An 18875-nucleotide genomic window follows, 5' to 3' on the forward strand; every position below is an offset into this window, starting at 1 on the left:
GGTCTGCAGACAGGAGGGGCCTAAAAAAGGGTGTGGTGTCTTCCCATTGGTTGTAGCTGAATGATGGTACTTCATCTGTGAGATACCCACCTACATTCAGCCTGTGGTTCTGTATCTGTCAAGGTAACGCAACCCAGTGGGTGACCATAACCTGCGTCCACCTGCGCCGCTGGCATCGACTCCTTTCCCATCATCAGCACTATGCACGAAAGGAACACGTTGTCACCTGGCAACCGGAGTACAAATTGATTGAGTGGACTACGTTGGTGACTTAACAGCCGTGTGCGGCAATGATGCAAACCTGTCTGCGGCCCTTCGTCAGGGCAATGTGACACACGTGCCTTGTATGGCTCACGTGTTGAATCTGATTCTCCAGCAATTTTTAAAATACCATCCCGGCCTACATGGCCTTGTGCAGCGGGCACGCTGCTATGTGCTCACTTTCATCCTTCGCACCCAGCAGCTCAACAACTTTCATCGCTCCTGAAGTCTTAGGGTCTGGCGGTTAAACGCCGGAAATGCGATGTTCCGACACGCAGGAATTGGAATCTGCACATGTTGCAGCGTGGTGTATTGTACAAGACTACTCCTCCTATTATACTCCTCTCCCCCCAGGACTACTCCTCCTATTATACTCCTCTCCCCTTAGGACTACTCCTCCTATTATACTCCTCTCTCCCAGGACTACTCCTCCTATTATACTCCTCTCCCCCCAGGACTACTCCTCCTATTATACTCCTCTCCCCTTAGGACTCCTCCTCCTATTATACTCCTCTCCCCAGGACTACTCCTCCTATTATACTCCTCACCTCCAGGACTACTCCTCCTATTAACCCACGGTCCCTTGTCTCTTGTCCAATTACTTTTGGTCCCTTGAAAAAGAGGAGGCTATGCATTACAGAGCTATGATTCCTAAACCCTTTCTCCGATTTGGATGTGAAAACTTTCATATTGCAGCTGGGAGTGTGCACTTTCAGCCCATATTATATATATAATTGTATTTCTGAACATGTTTTTGTAAACAGCTAAAATAACAAAACTTGTGTCACTGTCCAAATATTTCTGGACCTAACTGTACATACATACACACACACATACACTCAGCTTTATATATTAGATATATATGTATATGTTACAATTTGGCACCGCCATTGCCGCAAGCAGCCTGCTGCGGTTCCTGTCATGCCCAGGCACTGGCCTCCGTTTTTTGCCGTACCCCGGGTCGTCCAGCTGGCTGCTCATTCCTCCATGCCTGAGTGTGAAGAGGCAGTTAGTGCGCATGCATGTGCCAATTTACCCCAGTCTGAGTCTAAGTCCAGTATTTCGCCTACTGAGCATGCTCAGCCTGTTAGCCCTATTCCTGACGCTAAGTCTTTAGTTCAGGCTACTGAGCATGCTCACACACTTGCGAAAAGCCTCATTGCCCTTGCACAGGTGCTTGACTCTCGTTCTGAGTCTAAGTACTGTGTTTTGCCTACTGAGCATGCTGCTCAGCCTGTTAGTTGCATTTCTGAATCTGCCTTCACTTCAGGTTACTGAACATGCTCAGACATTTAGTGCATTATCTGGGGCTAAAGGGCCATTTACACGCTGCGACATTGCTAAAGATATATCGTCGGGGTCACTGTGTTTGTGACGCGTTAGTGACATCGCAGCGTGTAACACGTATGAGCGACCTTAAATGATCGCAAAATAGGCAAAAATCGTTGGTATGTGAGAGGTCGTTCACTTACCAAAAATCGTTGTCTATTCAGTAGCGAGGCTGTTCATCGTTCCTGCGGCAGCACACATCGCTATGTGTGACACCGCAGGAACGAGCAACAACCTCGTACCTGCGGCCGGCCGCAATGAGGAAGGAAGGAGGTGGGCGGGATGTTCGTCCCGCTCATCTTCACCCCTCTGCTTCTATTGGATGGCTGCTGTGTGACGTCGCTGTGATGCAGTACGTACTGCCCCCTTAGAAAGGAGGCGGTTCGCCAGCCATAGCGACGTTGCAGGGAAGGTAAGTCTGTGTGATGGGTGTTAGCGATGTTGTGCGCCATGGGCAGCGATTTGCCCGTGACGCACAACCGACGGGAGCGGGTAAGCTCGCTAGCGATATCGATACCGATATAGCAGCGTGTAAAGTATCCTTTAGTCCGGTAAGGAGTTCACTGGACATGTCCTTGATATGGCAGGACCTGATAGTCTGATCAGCGTCAGATGTTCTGATGATGTGGCCACTCCGGACTGGCTCGCAGAAGCCCACCCCTATGACCTTGCAGCAGTGATGTAACTAGAGTGAGATGGGCCCCAGTGTGAAATTTGGACCTGGGCCCCCCCCGGACGTTGGTCAGATATATGGTCGCCTATAGAGTTCTAAATTATATATCTATATATATATAATTGCCTTATTCTGTCGGTCTGTCTGTCTGTCTTGCTCCAAAATTGTGTCGTTACAGTGACAGTGTCGTTACAGTGACAACCGTCGGATTGGCCGCTGGGCTCGGCCTGGCCCCGCCCCCCCACGGATTGGCCGCTCGCCTCCGCCTGGCCCCGCCCCCCGCATGGATTGGCCGCTCTGCCAGGCCCCGCCCCCTGCATGCATTGGCCCCTAGGCCAGGCCCCGCCCCCTCACGCATTGGACGCTCAGCCTGGCCCCGCACCCGCGTGCATTCCCCGAACTGACACGGAGCCCCGCCGACAACCCCAGCAATGTGAGGATATGTGTTGGCTGGCCCCGACTCCCAGGTGACTGCTGCACCCCCAAGAGCCCACACCAGCGTACGCCGGCAACCCCAGCAACGCGAGGGTATGTGTCGGCTGGGTTGCCGGTATGCTGGTAACCATGGTACACATCGGGTAATATTGTGTAGCATGGTTACCAGCGTATGCCAGCTCCCTGCCCATTCAGATCGTTGGTCTCCTGCTGTCACACGCCGATGCGTGCTGCACAGCAGGAGACCAACAAACAAAAAGTAAACCAGCACTGTCGCTTTCAATGGTTACATGATGTATACCATGCTTACTAGATTACCCCGGCTCCCGGCACACGTGTCCCGGAGCCGGCGTAAGCTGGTAGCCATGATACACATCGGGTAACTATGGAAACCGCTTTGCATAGTTGCCCGCTCGGCCACGCCCCCACACACTCTGCCCGCTTGCCCATGCCCCACACGCGCTCTGCCCGCACGGCCACGCGCTCTGCCCACACGGTAACGCCCCCACACGCTCTGCCCGCTTGGCCACGCCCCCCACGTGCTCTGCTCGCTCGGCCACGCGCCGGCGTAAGCTGGTAGCCATGATACACATCGGGTAACTATGGAAACCGCTTTGCATAGTTGCCCGCTCGGCCACGCCCCCCACACACTCTGCCCGCTCGGCCACGCCCCACACGCGCTCTGCCCGCTTGGCCACGCCCCCCACGTGCTCTGCTCGCTCGGCCACGCGCTCTGCCCGCTTGGCCACGCCCCCCACACGCTCTGCCTGCTCGGCCACACCCCCACGTGCGCTGCCTGCTCGGCCACGCCCCCCACGTGTTCTGCCCGCTCGGCCACGCCCCCCTCACACTCTGGCCGCTCGGCAATGCCTCCCACACACTCTGGCAGCTCGGCAATGCCCCCCACACACTCTGGCTGCTTGGCAACGCCCCCCACACACTCTGGCCGCTCGACAACGCCCCCCACACACTCTGGCCCCTCGGCCACGCCCCACACACACTCTGGCCGCTCGGCCACGCCCCCCACACATTCTGCCCTCTCGCCCACGCACCCCGTACACATTGGGCACCTATACACCTCACCCCAGGACTACTCCACCTATTATACTCCTCTCCCCCTAGGACTATTGCTCCTATTATACTCCTCCCCCCAGGACTACTCCTCCTATTATACTCCTCTCCTCCCAGGACTACTCCTCCTATTATACTCCTCTCCCCCCAGGACTACTCCTCCTATTATACTCCTCCACCCCCCCAGGACTACTCCTCTTATTATCCTCCTCTCCCCCCAGGATGACTCCTCCTATTATACTCCTCTTTCCCCAGGACTACTCCTATTATACTCCTCACCTCCAGGACTACTCCTCCTATTATACTCCTCATCTCCAGGACTACTCCTCCTATTATAATCCTCTCTCCCCAGGACTACTCCTCCTATTATACTCCTCTCTCCCCAGGACTACTCCTATTATACTCCTCTCCCCCCAGGACTACTCCTCCTACTATACTCCTCTCGCCCCAGGACTACTCCTTCTATTATAATCCTCTCACCCCAGGAATACTCCTCCTATTATCCTCCTCTCTCCCCAGGACTACTCATCCTATTATAATCCTCTCTCCCCAGGACTACTCCTCCTATTATCCTCCTGTCTCCCCAGGACTACTCCTCCTATTATACTCCTCACCTCCAGGACTACTATTATCCTCCTCTCTCCCCAGGACTACTCCTCCTATTATAATCCTCTCTCCCCAGGACTCCTCCTCCTATTATCCTCCTCTCTCCCCAGGACTACTCCTCCTATTATACTCCTCACCCCAAGGACAACTCCTCCTATTATCCTCCTGTCTCCCCAGGACTACTCCTCCTATTATCCTCCTCACCTCCAGGACTACTCCTCCTATTATCCTCCTCTCTCCCCAGGACTACTCCTTCTATTATAATCCTCTCTCCCCAGGACTCCTCCTCCTATTATCCTCCTCTCTCCCCTGGACTACTCCTCCTATTATCCTCCTCTCTCCCCAGGACTACTCCTCCTATTATACTCCTCTCTCCCCAGGACTACTCCTCCCATTATACTCCTCACCTCCAGGACTACTACTCCTATTATACTCCTCCCCCCCAAGACTACTCCTCCTATTATACTCCTCTCCTCCCAGGACTACTCCTCCTATTATACTCCTCTCCTCCCAGGACAACTCCTCCTATTATCCTCCTGTCTCCCCAGGACTACTCCTCCTATTATCCTCCTCACCTCCAGGACTACTCCTCCTATTATCCTCCTCTCTCCCCAGGACTACTCCTTCTATTATAATCCTCTCTCCCCAGGACTCCTCCTCCTATTATCCTCCTCTCTCCCCAGGACTACTCCTCCTATTATACTCCTCTCTCCCCAGGACTACTCCTCCCATTATACTCCTCACCTCCAGGACTACTCCTCCTATTATACTCCTCCCCCCCAAGACTACTCCTCCTATTATACTCCTCTCCTCCCAGGACTACTCCTCCTATTATACTCCTCTACCCCCAGGACTACTCCTCCTATTATACTCCTCTCTCCCCAGGACTACTCCTCCTATTATACTCCTCACCCCCCAGGACTACTCCTCTTATTATACTCCTCTCCCCCCAGGACTACTCCTCCTATTATACTCCTCTCCCCCAGGACTACTCCTCCTATTATACTCCTCTCTCCCCAGGACTGCTCCTGCTATTATACTCCTCTCCCCCCAGGACTACTCCTCCAACACACACACACACACACACACACACACACACACTGCACAAAACATACCTCCCCCCAAAACACACACACCTACACAAACCGCACAACACACACACCACACACACACACACACACACACACACACAACGCTACAGACACACAGCGCTCCACAAACAACGCAACACACACAACGCAACACACAAACAACACCGCTCTCACTCCCCCCCACACCCACACAATACCCAGAACATTTACAGCGCCCTATACAAACTCTTGGCAACTACACACAACAACAGCTATATATATATAACAAAAATCATACATCAACTACGCAATAAATTCTAGAATACCCGATGCGTTAGAATTGGGCCACCTTCTAATATATATATATATGTGGCGCCCCTGAGGCTTCCGTCGTCACAGGACATTGCACCCCATCCAGCGGTGTGATGCCCCATTCTGGGTGAGGAAAGGAGTGAACACCGGTCCCCTGGTAAATCTACACAACACCCATTGTTAGGTACATACTGGGACCAGGGACAGTGGCAGTTACCCTCCCATGCTGCATGCTGGGAGGGGCCGTAAGGCCCATCCCTGCTCCTATAGGGTACAGCTTAGCAACTGGGGAGGTGGGAGGAGCCACCAGAGAGCAGACAGAGAAAGGAAGGTCAAGTGAGTTTCAGTTTACCTCAGAGAGTGAGAGAGTGAGGAGACAGCATGTAGCTGTGAAAGAGAAAGGAGCTCTGTGAGCTCAGAGTGTCCGCACAGGGAAAGCAACAGAAGTCTGAGATAGAGTGCGGAAGGAGGAGGAGGTCTGCAGGAGGCAGGCAAGGAGGAGAGAAGGAAAGAGAGCTCCAAGTCAGTCAGGAGCTGAGAAGAAGAAAGAGACGCTTCCTGGTAAAGATCCTGGGACTCAGAGGGTCCAGGTGACACCAAGCAGAGAGAAGAAGGGATTCCAGGGCCACGGATAGCTGTAGAGCTGTGGTGGCCTGTTCCACAGGAACATCGGTGGAGGGATCAAGCTGCAACAGGGGACGGTCCCTAGAAACCGGAGGAGTGCAAAATCATCTCCAAACAGTAAAAACCGAGGCCCAGGGAAAGTTGTAAACTCCCCGGGCCACAGCCCACAGCAGAACCTCTAGAAAATGGAGAATCATCCGACAGGTGACTCCCCAGCCTGGAGGCTGTAGTGGAGGCCGAGCAGGTTCATCCTAAAAGAGCTAGGCTTAGGAAGACAGCTGAAGACAGAGACACCTTAGAGAGAAGGGTACCGGTTTTTACTCCAAGAATCACCCAGAAACGGCGGAGGTCCCTGACAGTGGGTTCCAGTCGTCTGAGAGCACCAGTGTGCGCATACCAGGACGTGTGAGTAAAGAACTTGAAACTGCACCCTTGGAGTTGCCTCTGTTATTCCATCTGCTTAGACTTTCACTACACCATAGACTCTCACAAGCACCAACTGTGCCCCGGGGCACCGCTCCACCTGTGGGGAGCAGTACCACCATTGCTGCCACTTCATCACCCCGGAGGCCTTACACAGCAGTGGCGGCTTAATAGCCGCAAACCACAGGTGGCGTCACGAACACAAACTTTATTCATCACCAAGTCATCAGCCATATTTAAACTGACACCCACCAGGGCCACGGAGCCGGGCCCCGCCACCACTGACGACCCCCGGCACCGGGTGTCCCATAGCCCTGGGGTGGGCGAGTCATATATATATATATATATATGTATATATATAAAAGACGTATGAATTGCAACCCCCCCACCCTTCATTATGCAGTAATATCCTCAATCCTGGTACATATCCTGGTACATATGTCCCCCATCCTGACATCCACGTATACAGTCCTCAGCACATACAAGTACAGATGGTGACTTACAGCTGTTGTTCTTGCGGATGAAATCGTTCACTTTTCACGTCTTTTCCATCTGGCCCAGACCGACATCATACCTTCTTCCAGACACAATTCGTCTGCAGAGATGACAAAAAAGACACATTTGAGTTCTCACATTTCCGACACCATCCCATCTATATTCCCGACCTGCAAAAACTCTTCATCCTGCTGTCACCCCAATAATGAGCCACTGCTGCCCTATTACTGTACCTGCTGTGCAGTAGAAAAACGTTGCTCCACTTACTGCCTCACATAGTAATGCCACCACTGTTCCCCCACATGGTAATAATGCCTCCTTTGTGCCCTCTAGATGGTAAAAAATATTAATGGTAGAAAATATTAATGCCCTGTGTAAGTGCCCTAGAAAAGTGTAAACATTTTGCTCCTAGAAAGTAATAATAGTGCCCTCTGTGCTCCTCTGATGGTCACAATACCCTGAGTGCCCCTATAACAGTAATGGTTCTTAAGTGCCTTCTTAACATTTACCAACGTATCCTAAGACTCCTCTTGTACACACTGTATAATGGCCAACACAGTAGCCGACAAACTGATTGTCCCAACATTATCTAATGGCTTCAATAGTAGCCCCTACACCAGACCTGGGCAAGGGGCGGCCCGCGGGCCACATCCGGCCCAACTGCTCTCTGTGACCGGCCCGCCCGTCTTCAGCCGGTGCAGTGGAGCCGGGCTGCAGCGTGCCGAGCAGGGAGAGATCCTGTGCAGGTCCGCACAGTCAGTGCAGGCAGCAGAACGCAGGAGTCTTTCCTCTGTTCCCTGCCGGCACTAATTGTCAGTGACACACGAGCGCGCTCTGACGTTGTCAGTACTGCGCTGCGTGTGTCATTTCAAAAGTTCCCGCCTGGCAGGAGAAGGAGCAGCACAGCAGACGGAATAATTAATCTTGCAGGACCTGCGATGATGTCACGCCCATGTGACTGTGTGGGAGGAGACACAGGATGCCGGGCAGAAAGCAAAGATACTGAATCCTGAAGGAGATGTGGACACATGATGACTGGTAATGAGAAAAGAGGGGACATGAGGGGGAGGGGGGCTGCAGGGTGAGTGCATATGAGGGAAGATGGAGTTGCAGGGTGAGTGGCATATGAGGGAAGATGGAGTTGCAGGGTGAGTGCATATGAGGGAAGATGGAGTTGCAGGGTGAGTGCATATGAGGGAAGATGGAGCTGCAGGGTGAGTGGCATATGAGGGAAGATGGAGTTGCAGGGTGAGTGCATATGAGGGAAGATGGAGTTGCAGGGTGAGTGGTATATGAAGGAAGATGGAGTTGCAGGGTGAGTGGTATATGAGGGAAGATAGAGTTGCAGGGTGAGTGGCATATGTGGGAAGATGGAGTTGCAGGGTGAGTGGCATATGTGGGAAGATGGAGTTGCAGGGTGAGTGGCATATGAGGGAAGATGGAGTTGTAGGGTGAGTGGCATATGAGGGAAGATGGAGTTGTAGGGTGAGTGGCATATGAGGGAAGATGGAGTTGCAGGGTGAGTGGCATATGTGGGAAGATGGAGTTGCAGGGTGAGTGGTATATGAGGGAAGATGGAGTTGTAGGGTGAGTGGCATATGAGGGAAGATGGAGTTGTAGGGTGAGTGGCATATGAGGGAAGATGGAGTTGCAGGGTGAGTGCATATGAGGGAAGATGGAGATGCAGGGTGAGTGCATATGAGGGAAGATGGAGTTGCAGGGTGAGTGCATATGAGGGAAGATGGAGTTGCAGGGTGAGTGCATATGAGGGAACATGGAGTTGCAGGGTGAGTGCATATGAGGGAACATGGAGTTGCAGGGTGAGTGCATATGAGGGAAGATGGAGTTGCAGGGTGAGTGCATATGAGGGAAGATGGAGTTGCAGGGTGAGTGCATATGAGGAAAGATGGAGTTGCAGGGTGAGTGCATATGAGGGAAGATGGAGTTGCAGGGTGAGTGCTTATGAGGGAACATGGAGTTGCAGGGTGAGTGCATATGAGGGAAGATGGAGTTGCAGGGTGAGTGCATATGAGGGAAGATGGAGCTGCAGGGTGAGTGCATATGAGGGAAGATGGAGTTGTAGGGTGAGTGGCATATGAGGGAAGATGGAGCTGCAGGGTGAGTGGCATATGTGGGAAGATGGAGTTGCAGGGTGAGTGGCATATGTGGGAAGATGGAGTTGCAGGGTGAGTGGCATATGAGGGAAGATGGAGTTGTAGGGTGAGTGGCATATGAGGGAAGATGGAGTTGCAGGGTGAGTGCATATGAGGGAAGATGGAGTTGCAGGGTGAGTGCATATGAGGGAAGATGGAGTTGCAGGGTGAGTGCATATGAGGGAAGATGGAGTTGCAGGGTGAGTGCATATGAGGGAAGATGGAGTTGCAGGGTGAGTGCTTATGAGGGAACATGGAGTTGCAGGGTGAGTGCATATGAGGGAAGATGGAGTTGCAGGGTGAGTGCATATGAGGGAAGATGGAGCTGCAGGGTGAGTGCATATGAGGGAAGATGGAGTTGTAGGGTGAGTGGCATATGAGGGAAGATAGAGTTGCAGGGTGAGTGGCATATGAGGGAAGATGGAGTTGCAGGGTGAGTGCATATGAGGGAAGATGGAGTTGCAGGGTGAGTGCATATGAGGGAAGATGGAGCTGCAGGGTGAGTGAATATGAGGGAAGATGGAGTTGCAGGGTGAGTGGTATATGAGGAAAGATGGAGTTGCAGGGTGAGTGGCATATGAGGGAAGATGGAGTTGCAGGGTGAGTGCATATGAGGGAAGATGGAGTAGCAGGGTGAGTGCATATGAGGGAAGATGGAGCTGCAGGGTGAGTGCATATGAGGGAAGATGGAGTTGCAGGGTGAGTGGTATATGAGGGAAAATGGAGTTGCAGGGTGAGTGGTATATGAGGGAAAATGGAGTTGCAGGGTGAGTGGTATATGAGGGAAGATGGAGTTGCCGGGTGAGTGGCATATGAGGGAAGATGGAGTTGTAGGGTGAGTGGCATATGAGGGAAGATGGAGCTGCAGGGTGAGTGGCATATGTGGGAAGATGGAGTTGCAGGGTGAGTGGCATATGTGGGAAGATGGAGCTGCAGGGTGAGTGGCATATGTGCATATGTGGGAAGATGGAGTTGCAGGGTGAGTGGTATATGAGGGAAGATGGAGTTGCAGGGTGAGTGGTATATGAGGGAAGATGGAGTTGTAGGGTGAGTGGCATATGAGGGAAGATGGAGTTGCAGTGTGAGTGGCATATGAGGGAAGATGGAGTTGCAGGGTGAGTGCATATGAGGGAAGATGGAGTTGCAGGGTGAGTGCATATGAGGGAAGATGGAGTTGCAGGGTGAGTGCATATGAGGGAAGATGGAGTTGCAGGGTGAGTGCATATGAGGGAAGATGGAGTTGCAGGGTGAGTGCATATGAGGGAAGATGGAGCTGCAGGGTGAGTGCATATGAGGGAAGATGGAGTTGTAGGGTGAGTGGCATATGAGGGGAGATAGAGTTGCAGGGTGAGTGGCATATGAGGGAAGATGGAGTTGTAGGGTGAGTGGCATATGAGGGAAGATGGAATTGCAGGGTGACTGCATATGAGGGAAGATGGAGTTGCAGGGTGAGTGCATATGAGGGAAGATGGAGTTGTAGGGTGAGTGCATATGAGGGAAGATGGAGTTGCAGGGTGAGTGCATATGAGGGAAGATGGAGTTGCAGGGTGAGTGCATATGAGGGAAGATGGAGTTGCAGGGTGAGTGGTATATGAGGAAAGATGGAGTTGCAGGGTGAGTGGCATATGAGGGAAGATGGAGTTGCAGGGTGAGTGCATATGAGGGAAGATGGAGCTGCAGGGTGAGTGCATATGAGGGAAGATGGAGTTGCAGGGTGAGTGGTATATGAGGGAAAATGGAGTTGCAGGGTGAGTGGTATATGAGGGAAAATGGAGTTGCAGGGTGAGTGGTATATGAGGGAAGATGGAGTTGCCGGGTGAGTGGCATATGAGGGAAGATGGAGTTGTAGGGTGAGTGGCATATGAGGGAAGATGGAGCTGCAGGGTGAGTGGCATATGTGGGAAGATGGAGTTGCAGGGTGAGTGGCATATGTGGGAAGATGGAGCTGCAGGGTGAGTGGCATATGAGGGAAGATGGAGTTGCAGGGTGAGTGCATATGAGGGAAGATGGAGTTGCAGGGTGAGTGCATATGAGGGAAGATGGAGTTGCAGGGTGAGTGCATATGAGGGAAGATGGAGTTGCAGGGTGAGTGCATATGAGGGAAGATGGAGCTGCAGGGTGAGTGGCATATGAGGGAAGATGGAGTTGCAGGGTGAGTGCATATGAGGGAAGATGGAGTTGCAGGGTGAGTGGTATATGAAGGAAGATGGAGTTGCAGGGTGAGTGGTATATGAGGGAAGATAGAGTTGCAGGGTGAGTGGCATATGTGGGAAGATGGAGTTGCAGGGTGAGTGGCATATGTGGGAAGATGGAGTTGCAGGGTGAGTGGCATATGAGGGAAGATGGAGTTGTAGGGTGAGTGGCATATGAGGGAAGATGGAGTTGTAGGGTGAGTGGCATATGAGGGAAGATGGAGTTGCAGGGTGAGTGGCATATGTGGGAAGATGGAGTTGCAGGGTGAGTGGTATATGAGGGAAGATGGAGTTGTAGGGTGAGTGGCATATGAGGGAAGATGGAGTTGTAGGGTGAGTGGCATATGAGGGAAGATGGAGTTGCAGGGTGAGTGCATATGAGGGAAGATGGAGATGCAGGGTGAGTGCATATGAGGGAAGATGGAGTTGCAGGGTGAGTGCATATGAGGGAAGATGGAGTTGCAGGGTGAGTGCATATGAGGGAACATGGAGTTGCAGGGTGAGTGCATATGAGGGAACATGGAGTTGCAGGGTGAGTGCATATGAGGGAAGATGGAGTTGCAGGGTGAGTGCATATGAGGGAAGATGGAGTTGCAGGGTGAGTGCATATGAGGAAAGATGGAGTTGCAGGGTGAGTGCATATGAGGGAAGATGGAGTTGCAGGGTGAGTGCTTATGAGGGAACATGGAGTTGCAGGGTGAGTGCATATGAGGGAAGATGGAGTTGCAGGGTGAGTGCATATGAGGGAAGATGGAGCTGCAGGGTGAGTGCATATGAGGGAAGATGGAGTTGTAGGGTGAGTGGCATATGAGGGAAGATGGAGCTGCAGGGTGAGTGGCATATGTGGGAAGATGGAGTTGCAGGGTGAGTGGCATATGTGGGAAGATGGAGTTGCAGGGTGAGTGGCATATGAGGGAAGATGGAGTTGTAGGGTGAGTGGCATATGAGGGAAGATGGAGTTGCAGGGTGAGTGCATATGAGGGAAGATGGAGTTGCAGGGTGAGTGCATATGAGGGAAGATGGAGTTGCAGGGTGAGTGCATATGAGGGAAGATGGAGTTGCAGGGTGAGTGCATATGAGGGAAGATGGAGTTGCAGGGTGAGTGCTTATGAGGGAACATGGAGTTGCAGGGTGAGTGCATATGAGGGAAGATGGAGTTGCAGGGTGAGTGCATATGAGGGAAGATGGAGCTGCAGGGTGAGTGCATATGAGGGAAGATGGAGTTGTAGGGTGAGTGGCATATGAGGGAAGATAGAGTTGCAGGGTGAGTGGCATATGAGGGAAGATGGAGTTGCAGGGTGAGTGCATATGAGGGAAGATGGAGTTGCAGGGTGAGTGCATATGAGGGAAGATGGAGCTGCAGGGTGAGTGAATATGAGGGAAGATGGAGTTGCAGGGTGAGTGGTATATGAGGAAAGATGGAGTTGCAGGGTGAGTGGCATATGAGGGAAGATGGAGTTGCAGGGTGAGTGCATATGAGGGAAGATGGAGTAGCAGGGTGAGTGCATATGAGGGAAGATGGAGCTGCAGGGTGAGTGCATATGAGGGAAGATGGAGTTGCAGGGTGAGTGGTATATGAGGGAAAATGGAGTTGCAGGGTGAGTGGTATATGAGGGAAAATGGAGTTGCAGGGTGAGTGGTATATGAGGGAAGATGGAGTTGCCGGGTGAGTGGCATATGAGGGAAGATGGAGTTGTAGGGTGAGTGGCATATGAGGGAAGATGGAGCTGCAGGGTGAGTGGCATATGTGGGAAGATGGAGTTGCAGGGTGAGTGGCATATGTGGGAAGATGGAGCTGCAGGGTGAGTGGCATATGTGCATATGTGGGAAGATGGAGTTGCAGGGTGAGTGGTATATGAGGGAAGATGGAGTTGCAGGGTGAGTGGTATATGAGGGAAGATGGAGTTGTAGGGTGAGTGGCATATGAGGGAAGATGGAGTTGCAGTGTGAGTGGCATATGAGGGAAGATGGAGTTGCAGGGTGAGTGCATATGAGGGAAGATGGAGTTGCAGGGTGAGTGCATATGAGGGAAGATGGAGTTGCAGGGTGAGTGCATATGAGGGAAGATGGAGTTGCAGGGTGAGTGCATATGAGGGAAGATGGAGTTGCAGGGTGAGTGCATATGAGGGAAGATGGAGCTGCAGGGTGAGTGCATATGAGGGAAGATGGAGTTGTAGGGTGAGTGGCATATGAGGGGAGATAGAGTTGCAGGGTGAGTGGCATATGAGGGAAGATGGAGTTGTAGGGTGAGTGGCATATGAGGGAAGATGGAATTGCAGGGTGACTGCATATGAGGGAAGATGGAGTTGCAGGGTGAGTGCATATGAGGGAAGATGGAGTTGTAGGGTGAGTGCATATGAGGGAAGATGGAGTTGCAGGGTGAGTGCATATGAGGGAAGATGGAGTTGCAGGGTGAGTGCATATGAGGGAAGATGGAGTTGCAGGGTGAGTGGTATATGAGGAAAGATGGAGTTGCAGGGTGAGTGGCATATGAGGGAAGATGGAGTTGCAGGGTGAGTGCATATGAGGGAAGATGGAGCTGCAGGGTGAGTGCATATGAGGGAAGATGGAGTTGCAGGGTGAGTGGTATATGAGGGAAAATGGAGTTGCAGGGTGAGTGGTATATGAGGGAAAATGGAGTTGCAGGGTGAGTGGTATATGAGGGAAGATGGAGTTGCCGGGTGAGTGGCATATGAGGGAAGATGGAGTTGTAGGGTGAGTGGCATATGAGGGAAGATGGAGCTGCAGGGTGAGTGGCATATGTGGGAAGATGGAGTTGCAGGGTGAGTGGCATATGTGGGAAGATGGAGCTGCAGGGTGAGTGGCATATGTGCATATGTGGGAAGATGGAGTTGCAGGGTGAGTGGTATATGAGGGAAGATGGAGTTGTAGGGTGAGTGGCATATGAGGGAAGATGGAGTTGCAGGGTGAGTGGCATATGAGGGAAGATGGAGTTGCAGGGTGAGTGCATATGAGGGAAGATGGAGTTGCAGGGTGAGTGCATATGAGGGAAGATGGAGTTGCAGGGTGAGTGCATATGAGGGAAGATGGAGTTGCAGGGTGAGTGCATATGAGGGAAGATGGAGTTGCAGGGTGAGTGCATATGAGGGAAGATGGAGCTGCAGGGTGAGTGCATATGAGGGAAGATGGAGTTGTAGGGTGAGTGGCATATGAGGGGAGATAGAGTTGCAGGGTGAGTGGCATATGAGGGAAGATGGAGTTGTAGGGTGAGTGGCATATGAGGGAAGATGGAATTGCAGGGTGAGTGCATATGAGGGAAGATGGAGTTGCAGGGTGACTGCATATGAGGGAAGATGGAGTTGTAGGGTGAGTGGCATATGAGGGAAGATGGAATTGCAGGGTGAGTGCATATGAGGGAAGATGGAGTTGCAGGGTGAGTGCATATGAGGGAAGATGGAGTTGCAGGGTGAGTGCATATGAGGGAAGATGGAGTTGCAGGGTGAGTGCATATGAGGGAAGATGGAGTTGCAGGGTGAGTGCATATGAGGGAAGATGGAGCTGTAGGGTGAGTGCATATGAGGGAAGATGGAGTTGCAGGGTGAGTGGCATATGAGGGAAGATGGAGTTGCAGGGTGAGTGGCATATGAGGGAAGATGGAGTTGCAGGGTGAGTGCATATGAGGGAAGATGGAGTAGCAGGGTGAGTGCATATGAGGGAAGATGGAGCTGCAGGGTGAGTGCATATGAGGGAAGATGGAGTTGCAGGGTGAGTGGTATATGAGGGAAAATGGAGTTGCAGGGTGAGTGGTATATGAGGGAAAATGGAGTTGCAGGGTGAGTGGTATATGAGGGAAGATGGAGTTGCCGGGTGAGTGGCATATGAGGGAAGATGGAGTTGTAGGGTGAGTGGCATATGAGGGAAGATGGAGCTGCAGGGTGAGTGGCATATGTGGGAAGATGGAGTTGCAGGGTGAGTGGCATATGTGGGAAGATGGAGCTGCAGGGTGAGTGGCATATGTGCATATGTGGGAAGATGGAGTTGCAGGGTGAGTGGTATATGAGGGAAGATGGAGTTGTAGGGTGAGTGGCATATGAGGGAAGATGGAGTTGCAGGGTGAGTGGCATATGAGGGAAGATGGAGTTGCAGGGTGAGTGCATATGAGGGAAGATGGAGTTGCAGGGTGAGTGCATATGAGGGAAGATGGAGTTGCAGGGTGAGTGCATATGAGGGAAGATGGAGTTGCAGGGTGAGTGCATATGAGGGAAGATGGAGTTGCAGGGTGAGTGCATATGAGGGAAGATGGAGCTGCAGGGTGAGTGCATATGAGGGAAGATGGAGTTGTAGGGTGAGTGGCATATGAGGGGAGATAGAGTTGCAGGGTGAGTGGCATATGAGGGAAGATGGAGTTGTAGGGTGAGTGGCATATGAGGGAAGATGGAATTGCAGGGTGAGTGCATATGAGGGAAGATGGAGTTGCAGGGTGAGTGCATATGAGGGAAGATGGAGTTGTAGGGTGAATGGCATATGAGGGAAGATGGAATTGCAGGGTGAGTGCATATAAGGGAAGATGGAGTTGCAGGGTGAGTGCATATGAGGGAAGATGGAGTTGCAGGGTGAGTGCATATGAGGGAAGATGGAGTTGCAGGGTGAGTGCATATGAGGGAAGATGGAGTTGCAGGGTGAGTGCATATGAGGGAAGATGGAGTTGCAGGGTGAGTGCATATGAGGGAAGATGGAGCTGTAGGGTGAGTGCATATGAGGGAAGATGGAGTTGCAGGGTGAGTGGCATATGAGGGAAGATTGAGTTGTAGGGTGAGTGGCATATGTGGGAAGATGGAGTTGCAGGGTGAGTGGCATATGAGGGAAGATGGAGTTGCAGGGTGAGTGGCATATGAGGGAAGGTGGAGTTGCAGGGTGAGTGGCATATGAGGGAAGATGGAGTTGTAGGGTGAGTGGCATATGAGGGAAGATGGAGTTGCAGGGTGAGTGCATATGAGGGAAGATGGAGTTGCAGGGTGAGTGCATATGAGGGAAGATGGAGTTGCAGGGTGAGTACATATGAGGGAAGATGGAGTTGCAGGGTGAGTGCATATGAGGGAAGATGGAGCTGCAGGGTGAGTGCATATGAGGGAAGATGGAGTTGCAGGGTGAGTGCATATGAGGGAAGATGGAGTTGTAGGGTGAGTGGCATATGAGGGAAGATGGAATTGCAGGGTGAGTGCATATGAGGGAAGATGGAGTTGCAGGGTGAGTGCATATGAGGGAAGATGGAGTTGCAGGGTGAGTGCATATGAGGGAAGATGGAGTTGCAGGGTGAGTGGTATATGAGGAAAGATGGAGTTGCAGGGTGAGTGGCATATGAGGGAAGATGGAGTTGCAGGGTGAGTGCATATGAGGGAAGATGGAGCTGCAGGGTGAGTGCATATGAGGGAAGATGGAGTTGCAGGGTGAGTGGTATATGAGGGAAAATGGAGTTGCAGGGTGAGTGGTATATGAGGGAAAATGGAGTTGCAGGGTGAGTGGTATATGAGGGAAGATGGAGTTGCCGGGTGAGTGGCATATGAGGGAAGATGGAGTTGTAGGGTGAGTGGCATATGAGGGAAGATGGAGCTGCAGGGTGAGTGGCATATGTGGGAAGATGGAGTTGCAGGGTGAGTGGCATATGTGGGAAGATGGAGCTGCAGGGTGAGTGGCATATGTGCATATGTGGGAAGATGGAGTTGCAGGGTGAGTGGTATATGAGGGAAGATGGAGTTGTAGGGTGAGTGGCATATGAGGGAAGATGGAGTTGCAGGGTGAGTGGCATATGAGGGAAGATGGAGTTGCAGGGTGAGTGCATATGAGGGAAGATGGAGTTGCAGGGTGAGTGCATATGAGGGAAGATGGAGTTGCAGGGTGAGTGCATATGAGGGAAGATGGAGTTGCAGGGTGAGTGCATATGAGGGAAGATGGAGTTGCAGGGTGAGTGCATATGAGGGAAGATGGAGCTGCAGGGTGAGTGCATATGAGGGAAGATGGAGTTGTAGGGTGAGTGGCATATGAGGGGAGATAGAGTTGCAGGGTGAGTGGCATATGAGGGAAGATGGAGTTGTAGGGTGAGTGGCATATGAGGGAAGATGGAATTGCAGGGTGAGTGCATATGAGGGAAGATGGAGTTGCAGGGTGAGTGCATATGAGGGAAGATGGAGTTGTAGGGTGAGTGGCATATGAGGGAAGATGGAATTGCAGGGTGAGTGCATATGAGGGAAGATGGAGTTGCAGGGTGAGTGCATATGAGGGAAGATGGAGTTGCAGGGTGAGTGCATATGAGGGAAGATGGAGTTGCAGGGTGAGTGCATATGAGGGAAGATGGAGTTGCAGGGTGAGTGCATATGAGGGAAGATGGAGCTGTAGGGTGAGTGCATATGAGGGAAGATGGAGTTGCAGGGTGAGTGGCATATGAGGGAAGATGGAGTTGCAGGGTGAGTGGCATATGAGGGAAGATGGAGTTGCAGGGTGAGTGCATATGAGGGAAGATGGAGTAGCAGGGTGAGTGCATATGAGGGAAGATGGAGCTCCAGGGTGAGTGCATATGAGGGAAGATGGAGTTGCAGGGTGAGTGGTATATGAGGGAAAATGGAGTTGCAGGGTGAGTGGTATATGAGGGAAAATGGAGTTGCAGGGTGAGTGGTATATGAGGGAAGATGGAGTTGCCGGGTGAGTGGCATATGAGGGAAGATGGAGTTGTAGGGTGAGTGGCATATGAGGGAAGATGGAGCTGCAGGGTGAGTGGCATATGTGGGAAGATGGAGTTGCAGGGTGAGTGGCATATGTGGGAAGATGGAGCTGCAGGGTGAGTGGCATATGTGCATATGTGGGAAGATGGAGTTGCAGGGTGAGTGGTATATGAGGGAAGATGGAGTTGTAGGGTGAGTGGCATATGAGGGAAGATGGAGTTGCAGGGTGAGTGGCATATGAGGGAAGATGGAGTTGCAGGGTGAGTGCATATGAGGGAAGATGGAGTTGCAGGGTGAGTGCATATGAGGGAAGATGGAGTTGCAGGGTGAGTGCATATGAGGGAAGATGGAGTTGCAGGGTGAGTGCATATGAGGGAAGATGGAGTTGCAGGGTGAGTGCATATGAGGGAAGATGGAGCTGCAGGGTGAGTGCATATGAGGGAAGATGGAGTTGTAGGGTGAGTGGCATATGAGGGGAGATAGAGTTGCAGGGTGAGTGGCATATGAGGGAAGATGGAGTTGTAGGGTGAGTGGCATATGAGGGAAGATGGAAT

This window comes from Anomaloglossus baeobatrachus, chromosome 3, assembly GCF_048569485.1.
Source record: "Anomaloglossus baeobatrachus isolate aAnoBae1 chromosome 3, aAnoBae1.hap1, whole genome shotgun sequence".
NCBI lineage: Eukaryota > Metazoa > Chordata > Amphibia > Anura > Aromobatidae > Anomaloglossus > Anomaloglossus baeobatrachus.